The sequence below is a fragment of the Anas platyrhynchos genome, chromosome 12, assembly GCF_047663525.1.
Source record: "Anas platyrhynchos isolate ZD024472 breed Pekin duck chromosome 12, IASCAAS_PekinDuck_T2T, whole genome shotgun sequence".
Taxonomy (NCBI): domain Eukaryota; kingdom Metazoa; phylum Chordata; class Aves; order Anseriformes; family Anatidae; genus Anas; species Anas platyrhynchos.
Genome location: NC_092598.1, coordinates 9,742,960 through 9,759,309, shown reverse-complemented (window position 1 = coordinate 9,759,309; position 16,350 = coordinate 9,742,960). Strand labels below are relative to the sequence as shown.

At 37.5% G+C, this 16,350-nt stretch overlaps 2 long non-coding RNA genes across 6 annotated transcripts in view; one reads left to right on the top strand and one right to left on the bottom strand.

The window, feature by feature from the left end:
• Window positions 1-16,350, bottom strand: part of LOC106017241 (uncharacterized) — a 69,662-nt gene that overhangs the window by 36,412 nt on the left and 16,900 nt on the right. For both annotated transcript variants that reach the window (XR_011812334.1, XR_011812335.1), the window contains exon 2: window positions 14,557-14,703. This is a non-coding gene — a long non-coding RNA (uncharacterized lncRNA). The remainder of the gene's footprint in view (window positions 1-14,556; window positions 14,704-16,350) is intronic.
• Window positions 4,183-16,350, top strand: part of LOC106017244 (uncharacterized) — a 52,090-nt gene continuing 39,922 nt past the window's right edge. For all 4 annotated transcript variants that reach the window (XR_011812341.1, XR_011812343.1, XR_011812340.1 and 1 more), the window contains exons 1-2: window positions 4,183-4,329; window positions 6,583-6,704. This is a non-coding gene — a long non-coding RNA (uncharacterized lncRNA). The remainder of the gene's footprint in view (window positions 4,330-6,582; window positions 6,705-16,350) is intronic.

The following is a 16,350-nucleotide window of genomic DNA, read 5'->3' as shown; positions in this document are numbered from 1 at the left end:
AACACTTTAAGCCGTAAAAAGTAGAAAACACTCTGACTAAAGCCTCAGGTCACTTGCAAGCTTTTCTGCACAACCAAAATATGTTATTGCACTGCTAACCTATTCAAAACTGCCAGCAAATGAGTTAGTAAGAAAAACAATAAATGTTATAAGAGCTGGCAACTTCGAGCCTTTGAAACGGGGCTGATAAACGCAGCAAGACTTTTGAGTGCCTCAGAGAAAAGGTACTATAAAATTACAATTACTACTTTGTCTCATTTACAGTAGGTACCCAAGGCAGTCCTGAGACTTAAAAACTTACAGGCCAGAACTTCAAGAAAATAAGTTACTGGGCAGGCAATGAATGTAGAACCAGACTAAACGAAGTAACAATGGGACAGTATACACTACTGTTTCTTCTTTACCTGAAAACTCTCATGAAATGCGTGTAAATAGGACACTAAATGTTTTCAAGATGGACACGTGTTCACTAGGAGGATAAATCTGTCTATAAAAAGCATTTGTCACGCTGAACTCCACTGTCTTTTAGATAAATTTCAGTACCAAATACCATTTCCTCTCTTTAAACCCAGATCCTCCTTCTTCCTCCGACCCACTGGCTGGATGACCCTTCTGCACCAAATACCATGCTCAAGTATAAAAGCTGCACAACATACAGAATACAAGCCAACCTTCAGAGCATGTTCTAGATATATTCAAGGACAGCGTGTTTATTTATCTGCAGAAGGTAAAACACTGCTATGTAGTCGTGCCTTGTTTTCTATTGGGTATAAACTATTATATAAACATTGGAGTATTTGAATAATTAAGACCTTAAGGCTTCAGAAACACACCAGTTACCTATTTTGAGTGTACGTTCACAAGCAGGCATGTGAACTAATTTTTTTAGATGCTCAAGGATGTACCATCTCTTTTAGGGCTATGGATTAGTTGCCTAGGTACTGCTACCACAAGAAAGTCGTGAACACCCTACACCACTCCAGTGATAAAACTCTGAATAACCAAATTCTTGCATAATAGAGAAACAAGAGCTATATCAACATAGAATTCCTTGTTTTTATAAGACAAATGGCCCTCTAACAATATCTGATGGAAGGTTTTCCCATCAGACTTTGAGTTCTGATTAAGTTACCCAAATTAAGTTAAGTTACTGATTAAGTGTAATACCTTGCCGTTACTCACTCTGAGTGGCATCTCAAAGATTTCAGCAATGCTGAGATTTTCGGCAACTTCAGGAGGAATGTTTTCTACCAGATCGTATCCCAATGCACCTAGCACCAGATGACACTGAGTTTTCACTCCTGATGACTCCTATCTTCACTTCTTTCAGTAGAAGCCAATATGCAGACTTTCATTTTATTGCACTTGTTTTCAGAATCTGCAGATTATAGAGCTGAGAACTTGCAAACTGTTATCCTCAAAAAACATTGCCTGATGTTTTGTGTACACCCACGTGATGCATCACCAATAATGACAGGATGGATTAAGTTTTTTTTTAGTGTAAAGAAAGGTCTTCTTGAAGTTCATTTTGTGTGCTTGGAGTCACTTTGTACTGTATGACAGGTTCTTGAAAGACCAAGTCTATGCTAACATAACACAGAAAACTTAGGAAACTGCCACTGAAAGAAATCAAAAATGGGCAGGGGATTAAATAAGTCATCTTAATTTTTTTTAAACCCTTAACTTGAATTATGGAACAAGCTGTGCTTCTTATTTTGAATAAATAGGAAAAAGGGGGGAAGGAAAGGAAGCAAAAGAGTCAGGAAAAAAAAAACAACCTTCATTAAAAATACAAAAAAAAAAAAAAAAAGAATAATGTTGCAAAAGACAAACTACAAAGGCTAAATAGCTGCTCTCCCAAAACATAATCCAGCCTAAGTTTTTAATCACATGCCATATGAACTGAACTGAACTTCTTGGCTTAAGCTTCAGTGGCCTGGCTCTGCAGTGGATTCTTTTGCATTAGGTATTTTGCAAGTGATATTCTATACAAAGAAATTTCCAACGAAAGAGCATGGCAATGGCAACTCAAAAACAAAAAAGGAATGAGATGGGAAGGTAAGAACTGTCCCATTTTAAGAAGCCAAAGCAGGTTACACTGCTTTGCTTCAATGTATGCCATTGCATTATGTTACAAATGCACACCAAAGTACATTCCTGATCACTTCTCCGTATTGTTTGTGCAGTAACACTTAATTACAAAATGAAAACCTTAAGTCTGTAAACTGCTCCTCAATGTATTTTTTACTTTTATTCCTACATTTCCAAATGCCATATAAAGCTGGCCACCGTAGTGGAAATAGTACTTAAAAGCACACCCCAGGCTGATATAGCAGTAAGCGTTTTTCCCCTGGAAAAATAGTCAGTGGCCATTAGTTAAAGTCCCTGTCATTGTTTTTAAAAAAAAGCTGAGGTCAGAGCAACAGGAACAGTGCTCAATCTGTACAGCTCATTTCTTAGGTTATATGGAAACAATTTTAACTAATCTATCATTAACTATGCATGTTGAATTAAGCAATAAACCCCCAAAATGAAGGTTCGGGTGCAATCAGATTTTTTTCAAGCCTTCTAGTCTAATACTGTCCAAATGTCTGAAGAACAGTTGTCATTCATCTGATTTCCTTTGTTCCAGGAACAGATCAATGGTGAAGCATTACCCATATAACTGTTTTTGGTAAACAGATTGAAAACTATCAGGCTTTCCCACCTTCCCCCTCCTGGTTGCTATTATTTTTGTACTGACACGGCAACCTGATATAAATCTCAGCCTCAGATATAAAAGCAAAAACATCCTCTGCCTCCCTTGTCATATCAAAAGAACACATCTTCCCTCATTCAAAAATTCAAAGCAATTTCTATGACTTTCAGGTATTAGTCACTGCAGGATGGGTACAGAATGCTGCATCACCACCTCAATAGACCTGTAGGAGGGAAGAACACACAAAGATAAATCTGCATCCTCCCAACCAGACTCCCTTAATGCAAGCTTAAACTCTACAATCCTTCCCACTCCTGACATTGCTGCAATTCCAGTCAATGAGATTAGTTGTACTGAGGAAGCAGGGAAGTGACCCAGCTAAGCCTTGGAATTAGAGGATAGGTCTATATGCAGTGGTTTGGGAACAGCTGCCATATGATCTCAGAGAAGCCAGGTAGAGTGATGGGCAGGCTGAGGACTGCTACACGGCTGAGTTAGGCCTGCAATTCAGTGACAAACTGTTGGAGTTCTCAGGGGTTTGAGACGGTCCTCACCAAGGAAACACTGTCATCGTGAGTCAGCTTGACATCATCTCTATGCAGCCTTAAAGTTAGCAACACAACACATCAGCATGCCAGTCAGCTAAGGATGCTTGGTGCTTCAGGATATAGGAACTGATGTAGGCATGTTAGCTTTTCTGAATAGAACACTGTTGGAAATGTAAAGACTGGCTTTCCTAAATCCAACTTTTAAAAGCGCTTCCCCCCAACTACCTGCAGTGGCACAAAAGAGCATCTCACTTCATATGCTGCACAGCCATATTGTCCTGAGAAGAAACGTCACCTCACGTAAGTGATCCTGAACACAGGTCACAGCATTATCAGGAACAAAACCAGCATAATATTTAAGTGGTTCTTATTTGCCTACTCTCATTTGTCCCTCAGCAAAGCAGCTCTACTCTCTTGGCTCTACTTATTCAGGGCCGCTTGAAGATCTTTTCCAGGCAATGGTTCCCTTCCAGCAGCAGCTGCTGCACTCACCTTAAAGTGAGTATTTGGCAGCCAGGAGCTCAAGACTATCAGCAGCAAGCATGTAGTACAGTCATTACAAGACTCTGAAAGACAAGTATCATGGAAGTAAGGTACAGGACTGTCCCAGCAGTACCTCAACTTCTTGGTATTCTTTCCTTCTAGCAGGATCAGCAGAGGTATCGTGTTAACCACCTTGCTATCACTGGCAGTAATGAAACTGAATTGAACCATTAGTACAAATAGAAAATACACTAAACCAAGAACACAGATCTCCCTGTAGCAAAGTAGCTGATCTAATTATTTAGCAGCAATTAACAAAAAGGGAGCTTAATTTCACATCCCCAGACCAGCTGTCATGCTTTTGCAAAAGAATTCTATCTTCAGTAAGTTTCTCTTATTTGTAGGCAGCTCCGTGCCAGACGCATCCCAGGTCACCAATTATCATCTAATCGTGCAAGTCAAAGACTGGGGAATCCGTCTCTAGGATATTGTGCCTTAGCAACAGTGGAAATTGCAATGGTGGAAAACAGCCAGGTAGCTCCAGGTGCCATTTTCCTTCCAGAACTACTGAATGCAAGTTAGCCTCAAATCATTTCCAAGGTAAGTCAAGAAATCCTGATTTTGAAAATCATTCAAGCTCAACAGAGATAAGATTCTCCTGTAATCTTAAATCTACTCTGGATAATTAATTTGGATTAAGAACACAGGCTTTGATTCTACAAACCTGTGATTAATAGGTATATGAATAATCCCATTAAATCTGGCCTTCTCTTGTTGATTTGCAGAAATGCTGCTGTCTGCATAGGTTCATTATGAAGAAGCAGATTTGCTGTGTGCTGCATGTTAGAAAGTAAAATGGAAATACATATGGCCATAAGCCAGGTTTTGTTTCCTGTTTTAGTCCAGGTAATGGATCATAGCTATATGACCTTCAAGTGACAACCGATGAAAATGTTCCTTTTCCATGAAGGTGTTTGAGATCATTTACATTCTTGTATTTTGGACTAATGGGCTTGATTTTTTCTCCCTGAAAGGAGGATCTCCACAGCATGCTTTTAAGTTTTTACCGCTACATTTTCTGAAGTACCTAAAATCAGTGCTGCAGTTTCCCAGCTTCTTATTCCAATTCTAATTGCTCAGCTTGTATTGTTTGAGCAGTAAGAGAACCACAGCACTACTTAATGCACAGTAAAGCCTGCTGTTATCCTATTTATTGGAATGCCAAAGGGAATCCCTCAGGCATCTGAAGATGGGGTAGGAGAAGGTTGCTTAAAATAACAATCTTAATTTAAACATGGATTACAGATTGCCCAGTCCTTTCCTCATAGCAGAGCGAGTGAGGGAACCAAATCACATGACTATCCACATACTTTGGGAATACAGTCATATGGGTTAGGAGGCACAAAATCTAAACAAAGTCACCCAAGAAACACATTAATGCTAGAATAAACACATGGATGTTTAAATTAGAATGAGGTCTCCATAATGGCTTTGCCTTGTTATTTTGAGAAGTGATGAGGCACTGGACACATCCCATTTGTAACAGTCACCTTCCACTTTCTCCTTGTTAGGAACTGTTCTGCACCCATGGAGTCGAAAGGGTTTGTCTTGTAAAAACAACTGACAAGCTGTATATCATGAGGACTGTACAGTCTAAACACAAGTGTTTGTAGCTACATTTCCATGGTTACAGCAAAAAATCAGTTATAATATTCTCAGAGCTTGCTGTCCATTCTTCCTTAGACTATCTGGCATAAGTGTTTATTGCTTTTTGACAGTACAGTATTGCAGAAATATTTTTAGCTCTGGTAATCCAATTTCACATTTAAATCCAACTGAAAATGAGTTAACTTTCAGCCTGCCAAAGGATGTCAGGCAAAGCTTTCACTGATTTGGTTTTGCTTTAGCTTGTGATAGAGAAGTTACACTGTTTAACAAGAAAACGTCCTAAAATCCTAGAATTTAATTATTTCATTTCAATTCCATTTTTACCCTTTTAAATTTGATATAAAATGCTTCTGTTTATGGAATTGTGGAGGCCTGCAATATCTCATCAGTAGTCTGAATAATATAATTATACATTCAAAGGATCTCAAAACAGATGGAGAAAATTACTTATGCAAGGGCTGCAACATTGCAGGAGGCAAGCATAATTTACAATAAATGAGGCAGAGGTCGGTGGTGGCTGCATATTTACGTGTTCTTCCATAAATTCAGTCAAACTCAATAGAAACTGCTTTTCTCTAGAGTCATCAACAATCTGCCTACTGACACAGAATGAGACTGGCAGAACTGAAACTCCAACCCGGCATTTCTTGATTCCCAGACACCTTTTACAGCTAGCATACCATATTTCAACTTTTGTGATAACAAATTAAGAACTCCCTTAGAGCAAAGCATGGCCTTCAACTACAGGTGCTTTAAAAGCAGACACTTATTGCAACTAGATCCAAGAGTGATGTTGTCTTTTCCAATTGCATCCTGAGGCCTGTTGTCTTTCTGAAAAAAAATGTTAAATAGGATTAAATTATTTCAGTAAGAGAAAGTCCTGGCTCTGCCCACCAGAGGAAAAACTTCCATTCACGCTCCAGTAAGGAGATGTATGATAGCATAAAAACTTCATGCTCTCCCCTCAAAGTGCTCGGATAGTTCTCCAAATAAATCATTTCTACAAGGCAGTTCCATTCCTATGCCTACTCGTTCTTAGTATCAATCTTCTGTGGCTGCCAGCAGAGATTTAATAGTATTTCAGTAACCCTTTGTCCTTAAGACTGAACCATTTTATTATTTTTCATATTTTCTTTGAAACAGGGAATCTTTTTATTCACATTGATGTTTCACCCATGATTCCAGGTTGAGCGGCAAAACAGACGGGTCCATTACTCTGTGAAGGGGAGCTCCCTCAAATGCCTTTCTTCAACTGATCCAACCAGAAACATTTATGCAGAAGTGAAGATAGAGAAAGTCAGGCAAAGGTAAGTGTAAATATAATGAACAATCAGTCCAAAGTTACAGTATGGCTTTTTCAGCTAGTATATTTGAGCTAGTATTGTATTTCTGCTAGTGTATTTGAGTACACAGATTTTATTAACATGTTAATAAAGTTTCACATTTGTGGAAAATAGGATTCTTAAAGATAATGCCAGAGAAACAGACTCTTTTGCCTGCTAATCACTTTGTTTCACAACACTAAGATCTATGCCCTTGCATGACACCTTGCCACTTTTAATGGATAGCGTCTTCAGCATTTCCAGGCACTGGAAAAATACTATTGCTTCTTAGGTGGAAGACTTGCACTAGATAAAGCGATATGCCCAAATTCATACAGGCAGCCTGTGACTAACCTTAAGAATTATACCCTGTTCAGTGCCTCATCTGTTAAATCATACCTTGAGGAATAAGCTCCTTATATCAGTAACATAAACGCAGTTCTACTCAGGTCCGAAATACTGTATTGGAATAAGAAAATTTGACTCTCAACAAAAAGTAAACTCTCTATTAAGACTAAACCAGACTTGAATTCTCATATCATTTGAAGCATTTACTGTTTAGATTTTTATATCAGTATTATGTTCCTCTATATACCTCTTCCTGAATTGTTGCCATGGGACCAAATCTCATGATCTTTTACTATGTGATCAGTCCTAAGTTCCCCCCAAATACCAAAGAAATCAATAGTAATTTACCTGAAAACAGTCTGAATGAAAACCCAAGCCTCTGGCCCAGAACAGAAAAGATTATGGGTACAAGATGCTGCACAGGGCCCTCAGTAATAGCAGTGAGTACAGAAGTGAATACAGAAGCAGTTTGGACACACCTACAGCAAGGAAGGCCTAGCAGCAGCACTGATATTGAGTAAAATTGTGCTTTAAATACCCTTTCACGCCCTCATGAAATTGATCCCACAAATCTCCAGCCCATAACAGGCACTATTAAGAAAGAATACTGAGCTGGGTAGACTTACAGCACAGGTTTCTATTGTCTGCACTACTTGCCTTGGATTTTTTAAGATGTCCTTACTATGTTGTGACTGTCCCAGTTTTTGAAGCAGATGGAACAGTTTGCTGATGTTTCAGTGATGTAGGAACATATGGTCCTAGATATTTATAGAAAGAGCCCTGGGACTTCCATATATCAGGAAAGCCTGCAATCTGCCATCTGGGATTCTGAAGTCTACTTTGTCAGTGATACACATTTTACCTTGAGGCTTTAGGTTTCTCTCTGGAATATATAAAGCTAAGAATAGTGCATGCAGTGAAGTCTAGTTTGAAGATCTCTATAAAAATAAGATGCTAATTAAAATACGATCTTTTGAAAGATGATCAATACTTGTCAGGAAAGTTTATAAAGAGAAAGTAATTTTAGCTGTCTTTGTAGTCCAGCTTGTGGAAGAAATTCTCAGATTTCGGATAAAACTGAAGACTTAGTGCATTTTGGAGATATTGCATTTCCAAACTAGACAGGCTGGCAGTTCAAAAGTTTGGAGAATCTACCAGCACAGTCGACACGCAGCATAGAGTAGTAGATGACTTCATTTTTTACTGATCACTCTAGCTGAGTACAGTCAGAAGGGGAAAAGGAGGAAGTTTGACACAGCAGCAGTCCACTGACAGACTTTCCCCTCCTTGTTTTCATCAGTTATGATAAAATACTAAGCATTGTATAATCAATAAAAAAATTGAAAAAAAAAATTAACAAGCTACAAATAGACTGTGCAGTTCACAGAACTTTAACAACCGTAGTCCTATTGAGTCCTACACAATCCTAAGTTCTTTTTAAGTCTTAAAAAGGAGTTGATTGCTACACCAGCACTGCAAATGATGGTAGAGTTTTTATATGAAGAATATTAATGCTGAATTTTAATATGAGTATAAATGAACACTTACCACATCATTTCTTTTCATTAATTTGAATTGTAGCAGCATGAGATTCATTTTTTCGCCAGGAACAGTGATGGACCACTGTACAGTGACCCACTTACATGGCTGATAACAGTGATAGATGAGAATTACAACTTGCCAGTATTCACCCAGGAGTTTTATCAGGTAGCAGTCAAGGAAAATACAGCTGAACATGAAAACTGTTCTTACGCAACAACCTGGGCTGTAAAATTATGAGTCAACCACAGATGTGAGTAAGGACAATAATTTACTTAGGACTCAACTGTGCAATCCTTACTCCAGTGAGAATTAACATTTTTTGCATCGTACTTGCAGGCATATTTGAAAGATTCACAGATTGTTATCTTGAAGAGGCATGATCATTCTTAAAGTAACAAAACCTTTAAGGAAAAGCTTTGGGTTCAGCAGCGAAAAAGACACTAAAAGATATTAAATATTGGATTAACTGAATTGCAGGTAAATCTGTACCTAAATGCTCAATATTTCTCATTTGTTTCTGCTCTAAAATCTTATTTTTATTTCTGCAAAGATAAACTCATCTATCACATTCTTTATGTAACGTATATTAACTAAAGGTTGTCTCAAGCCATTGAAAATATTTGAATTCTGAACAACTTTTTCCTAAGCAGTGATCAAAGTACATCTTCAAAACAACCTTTTTTTTTTTTTTAAAAAAAAAAAAAAACCCTCTGTAGGAAGTGAGATCACAGTAAAAGCATAGGATATTAATGACCCCAAGACTAGTAATTCTGAAGCTATTTTTGGGATTCTGAAGCAGAAACCTCAGGTATCAAATAGTTTTCATTTCACTGGCAAATAACATGGACTGATAACATTGCAGAATTCTGGATTGTAGGCCAGTGCTCTGAAGCATTGCTTCACAATGCAGATCATTTTAAAGACTGCTGTAGAACCTCACTTATCAGACAGATCACTTAAATGCTTATCCTGACTTCCCTTGTCATCAGATCTTGAATGCTAAAAGGAGATTATCTCTTGTCAAATAAGATCACAGACCCCATGGCAGGCAAAACAGTGTCCTGTTAAAGTATTTCTCCTTCTACATCAAGTATTTACTTTGTCAAGAAGCCTTGGAAGCTCTCTTGTGTTTTGTTGCCAGGTCTCAGCAGCTCCTATAATGTTTTCATAAACGTTGTTGATATAAACAACTCTCTAACCTTCTCACAAAGGTGACCTTGACTCTATTGTTACTAAATTCTTGCCCCTGACAACAACACTTTGTTTATGATAATAGATCAGCAGCTCTACAGCATTCCATAGTTGCAGAGCCCGTCAGTAGTATTACACACTAAGTGGTTATCATTGCAACCATACTCTTTTCTTCCATCGTTTTATACATGGGTCTGGGCTTCCTTCATGTAGTTTAATACTCAAAACAGGAAAAACATGGCATCACAAAGGTGCTTATCAGTTATAAATAACAAGTCAATATTTTAATGAGTTGAGACACACCTCTTTTGGCCAGTGCATGGGTAGGTGTCTTACCTGTTTATGATAGGCCTGATTTGTGCACGTGTGATTGAATGCAGATACTCGTATGTGTAGCCTTCAGGCTTTTATTGGAATGTATATTGGCTAACAACACATTTTAGCTGCTGTAATGTGTGAGCCATCTTTGTAGGTATGCACGAACTCTTACCTGCTCCTGCATGAAGCTATGTTTGAACAAGTCAGGAACCTATTTGTATAGTTTGTTCACTGTCACTCAGTCACAGGATGGCTAACCAACCCAAGATGGTAAAAACAAAATGAAAGCTCCCAGCTAATAAAGTTATTCTAAATACCACATGCACAAAGATACATTCACAGACAAATTGTGCCGGAGAGAAAGAACTGCTTTCTTTTTAAAAGATCTGTTTTAATCAGGTCACATTTCTACCCTACCTCCAGGATAAAAACATAGTAATAAAGCAATGGGTGAATTCATAATCAAAGTACCAGATACCAAAAGATTTGCAATAACATAAGCATTGGACATACTAACTTGGTGTGTCTATACACCTGTAGGAACTCTTCAAAATACCAAGTGGCTCCATAAGCTTTTATAGCATGTCAGAACTATCTTCCATATTTTCCATTTTTCCACATTTGACAAGGTCTTCTTTCCTTACCTCAAAATTATTTTTTGAGGACGTGACTTGTTTAGGATAGCAAAATGCTTTGATGAACTGAGACCTGCTTCAATAAGATGGGCAGCTTCTTCTTGCAAGATTGATATTAGTTTTTTTAAAATACCATGTGAGGGTTTAAGAGTGAGATAAACAGCACAAAACAGAAGTGATTCCAAGAACCCTTGATAACAATCTGGCCCGCTAAGATGTTGTCATTATTATAGAAGGTGGAATGCTTGATCTCAGAGGGGACAGATTAACACACCAGACTTGGAAACTTTACTCTAATAGCTAGCTGTCAAAGGAGTGCTGACATCTTAGAGAATTGCACCCTGGAGTATCAAATAATGTTGAGTTACTCTGCAGGGTAATCACTTCCATATGTAGACAGCTATGAGAAAGGTTAAGGGTAGACATAACTTTGTTCCCACTACACTCAGTGATAAAATTTTCACTAACTTCACTAGGAGCAGAATCAGGCTAATTCTAGTCTGATACTTTGCCATAAAGATTAGCTCATTGTTTTGAGATCTAATTACACTTCCATAAATACTGTGGGGAGAGGTGGATGCATTGCACAGTGGATTTGTTAATCTCAGGTATAGAACATGAGTCCTATGCAGAAATAAGTGTGTTCTCTTCCTCCTCTCCCTGCTCTGCTTTTTCTTCTTCAATTCACATGGTTAGTTTATCCTAACTTGTTATTCTAGGATTACAGAGACATGGATACTGTATGCATTTATGAAGTTCACAGCAGTACAGGGCTTTGGCTACTTAAGCTTTCTAGATGTTACAATAACGCTCCTAAAACAATATTAAATTCACTAATTCTAAACTAAAAACTGGAGAAAAACGTATTAGGTACTGTATATAAACAATATAATAATTACAGTATATTGTACCAATCTCTTCACTGCTACTACAACTGAAAGTAACATTCCAAGATAGAAATGAGAAGCACAGTAAAAGCTACTGATTTTTCTAATCTTTTTTTGAAGTGGAATAGACCACTTTACCTGAATGTGGACAAGGAGGTACCTAACAACTATGACTACCACAGATAAGCTGTGATGTTCAAGTTGATTCACTTTTCTGAAGATGAAATCTTCTGAAATCCAAATGAACCACCGACCAGTACTGTGAATATTTGTCTGCCAAGGTACCACATGATTTTAGCTAGGGAAGAAACCATTGGAAGCTTGTGACCCAATCGGTTAGAAATGTTTTTGATTAAGAGGCTATGACAAACTGAAGTCACTACTTCCATCTAGGCCAGTAGTTACATTTACAGATGAAGGTGGAATCCCCCCAGAAACAGCTGATAAATAAAAACTTCTAAAATACACTATTGGTTGCAAAGCCATCAATTTTTAGTTAGTATCATTCACAGTGGGTCAAGAGTGGAGAAGAAATTGACCACTTTAACTTTCAATTTTAAACCTTCAAATTTAAACCTCTAACTTTAACCTAAATTAAAACCTCCGGGCTAGATAGTAATTTCCGTAAGAAATAATCCAGAGTAACTATTAATTTATCTAATGTAATTCTGGATTTCTCTAAAAACATTACTATTTCTGGTTTGACCTCAGACATGAGGCTAATTCTACTAATAAATAGTAGGATACAGGAAGCTCCAAATACATATTGTAGAAATAAAAATACTATTTCTAACAACAAATGCAAGGAAGACGAATAGGAGCTTCAGCATTATTTTAAATTACATTTGTATTCATTCATCTCTGTTCAGAGTTTGTTCTTGCTATGGTTTCCTCTGTTGTGGTACCATATGACAATGTAAATGGCATTAGTATGAATTGCCTTAATATAATGGAATCTGGCAAACTCAAAATTATATTCCCAGGTATTTACCAGTCTACAGACTAATCTTGTTGAGCACTCTTATCTTTTTATAATGTAAGATCTAATAAGAATTATTTAGAAGCAATCCAGTTCTGAGTCTGACCCATAAATCTGAGTCTTTTCTCCTGAATGTCTAATGTAACCAGGGTTTGTGAAAATGTCTTAATGACAGTTCTGAACCTTGCTTTCATTACTTTACTTTTTCCTGACTGTACGGCAAGCCAGGCTGAGACAAAAACAGAGATGAGAACTCACTTTAGACTTCATGAAAAGTCACTATTATGCCCTCACCTGGAAGGCACTGTATTAGGTATACCTCTTTTGAGCTCACCTTTAATTTAATTTTCTTTTTACCTCTTATTTAGCTCAAAATTACAATGAAGACCCATTCATTTTTAGCTATGTAATTAAAGCCCAAGATTTTTTTTCTACCTGTCCTGCATTTAGAAAATATATACCATATCTAACATCTCATGAAGAACATCTGAGAAACAAATTCTAAGAAGTACTTTTTATATTCTTTTCCCTTTAGTTTTCTATGATTAAGACCTATAAAAACAAAAAATTAAAAAGGGTGGACAGCAGATGACCACAGACAAAAAGCAACTGAAAACTCTGCTCAAATCCTTCCTTATCAATTCTTCTGCAATTCATTTACTCGAGTATTTCCCTCCTCTATCACAGTGCCAGTACAGTAATGGTTATTTGCAACATAACACCTAGGAATCTATTCCTCAGATTGGACATTATATTAGTACTCTGCAAAGGTACAACAGGACAAGAGACCTCTGCTCCGTATAACTTACCCTACTGAAGCAGAATTACTTGCAGGGTAAATCAGATACTAATAGAATAGATTATTACTATACAGATGCATAACAAATTGATAAAGCTCCAGGACAGGCTATTTATTAACAGCATTAACAGTATTCCTATCTACTATTCCTTATCTACTGCTGCCTAGTGGCCAACCATTACCACTTCTTCCATGGAGATGAAACAGTATGAAAATTAAAGAAAACTCATTTCACTGTAAACTAGTTTCCAACTAACTTCATAAAAACAGGCATTTCCTTCTTTTTGTTTGGAAAAGCTTACCACTATGCAATATAAAGCTACAGAGGAGAAAGAGATGCAAACATTTTTTAAAACGTTCACATTATTTTTTTTCCTTCCTAACATAAAGCTATATGCCTTATGCTCCTGGAAATGAATGTTCAGTTTCTCTTGACTTTAATCAAGCAATTTGGCTGTAATTTAGGTGGCAAGTGACATTACAGGAAAAGTAAACAATAAAGTTATTGCACTTGTAAAAATAACACTAATTGTCTCCCTTAGGAGAAGGATGGGGCTGTCAAGATGTGGTCTTGCACCGCCCTTTGGTTAACCTCTTCCCCGTCCTGGCAGTAAACCTGCTTAGTCAGGCTGCAAAATGAACTATAGAGGATCCATTTTTCTTTAGGTTTAGGAGACAACAATAGAAGTTGTTAAAGCATTGAATTTTGTCCTAGAAGTATGAGTCACTAATAAATAAAGGCAATGAAGAAAAAAGATTATATTTTAGTAATTGCATAATGCAGTACATCCTTATTGGTTTACTTCTGTGTAAACCAGTCTTACCTTTCTACTGACGTCAACAAAAGTGTAAAACCCGAGGGTTTTAGTGTCATCAATGGAATTGCTAATACTCTTAAGCAGACACCTAGGTAAGTGACAATATCCTTTCTGTGAAGTCAGCAAAACACTAGACTTTTAGTCATTGCACGTCACTTACAAGGCCATTTTAGCTCTTGATAAAAGTTATTTGTCAAGAAATTATTTGTTTTTAATGTGAAAAGTTCAAATAGATTTTTTATCCATTTTTTCAGATTACGAAAATAAGAAGTTTGATATAATCATCTGAAAGATTGCACTGTTTAATAATGGGGGGTTACCTGTATTTCCTGAGGCTTTCCAGGCTTTAATCACTCCATTCAGATGGAATACAGGTGCCATTCCTGGCTGCCTTCTTCACTTAGGGGCTCTCTCCCTTTCACATGATGAACATGTCTGGGAAGCAGGAAGCAGCAGCACTCAGCTCACTGGGTACAAAAGCACCAAGAGAACACAACGGTTGAGAGCACACTAGCAGATTGTATTTTCACACTTTGTAAGTTTACACACATTGAATCTGAAGGGGCTTAACACTGTCAGTGGGAGATGTGTTGCCAGGCTCTGAAAACTTGGAAACAGAAGGACAAGACTAAGCTTAAACAGAAGTAACGCAACTGTAACTGTGACCTAGAAAATGCTGGTTTTGAATTAGGCAGATTCTTGAATGCAGTTTGGCTAGTTAGATCCCAGACTCCAAGGAACAAATCTATATCCCGCTCCCAAAATAAACTAACATGACCCTTCTCTCTGCTTTGGTCTCACACTGTGCTTAACTACTCTGGTTTCAATGAGCTTGGCTCATATTTCTGAAGTGCAGAGTTTGAGAGGCAAATACTTAACTTACTAAAATAAAGAGACAGAACTTATTATAATAAAGAGACAGTTGACTTCATGGTCAATCAGTCACACCTCTGGAAAAATTTTCAGTAGGGAAGATGCATTCAGCTCATCCCCTCCAGAAGTTACAAAAAATCCTGTCTCTCTGGACCAAAGGCAGCAAGTTGGTCCAGGCAAAGCAGGATGGTCCGAGTCCTCCCACTGCCTGTAAGAGGACCCCCAGCAGCACACTGCCTGTTCTTCTGATGTCTCTGTAACCATCACCCTTATCTCACAAGACCAGATAGATAAATCAGTTTAGAAGTCAGAGGCACACAGAAAACACAAGTGCCCATATAACAGCTATTACAGCTACAGCTAAACCAGATAGGAAAGGAAACAATTACTTGTTTTATACACCTTCATAAATTTATTATCCACAGAGACAAAGCCAGAAACGATTATAGGTAATCACAAATATAACTACTCTGGAGAGCCTGCAGATACTAAACAGATAGTAACTCAGCACAGGGTACTGATTTAGTACATGGATGTGTTTATTTGATCTGCATTTGTAGATTAGCCCTTAAAGACTGATGATTACCTTATTGTAATCTCACTTTAAACCCAAGATAAATGCTGACTTTGTTTTAGTGTTTGATAAGCCAGTTACTAATAATTCTACTCTGGCTCTACAAATGTACTGTGGTTTATGTACTGTCTTGACACAAACCAGGCATGTCTGAAAGCAAATTACTGCTTCCAATACAATTGGATATTTAAGTGCCCACCAAAGTGTTGTATTCAGTGACACTGTCCTTGCAATTTCTGATCCAAATCCTCCCTTTGTGGTTAAAGTTTTGTTTAAGGGGGAAAACACCCATGTATTTGATTTCCTGTTTTTCTCCTCTGAAGGATTACATATCTAGGGTGGATGCAGACAAGATGGAGTGAGGGAAGGTGTTTAATTTCAAGAGTTTAGTATTTAAACACAATTAATTATATATATATAAAAAAAGAATTATCGGAAGCATACACTACATGCAGAAACAAAGAACAAGTAACCCAGGAAAAAAAAAAAAAAAAAGCAGACTGCAGTCTTAGTTCTACTCTGCAACTGCACTCTGCTTCAGTTTTCCCCTCCTGAAAATTGAGGACACCTATTTACTAAACTCACCTAGTAACTCAGGTTCTTTTTCTCTGGAAAGAGTGAAACATACAAATCCCAATGCTTTGACTTCTTGGAGGTATTTCACTGT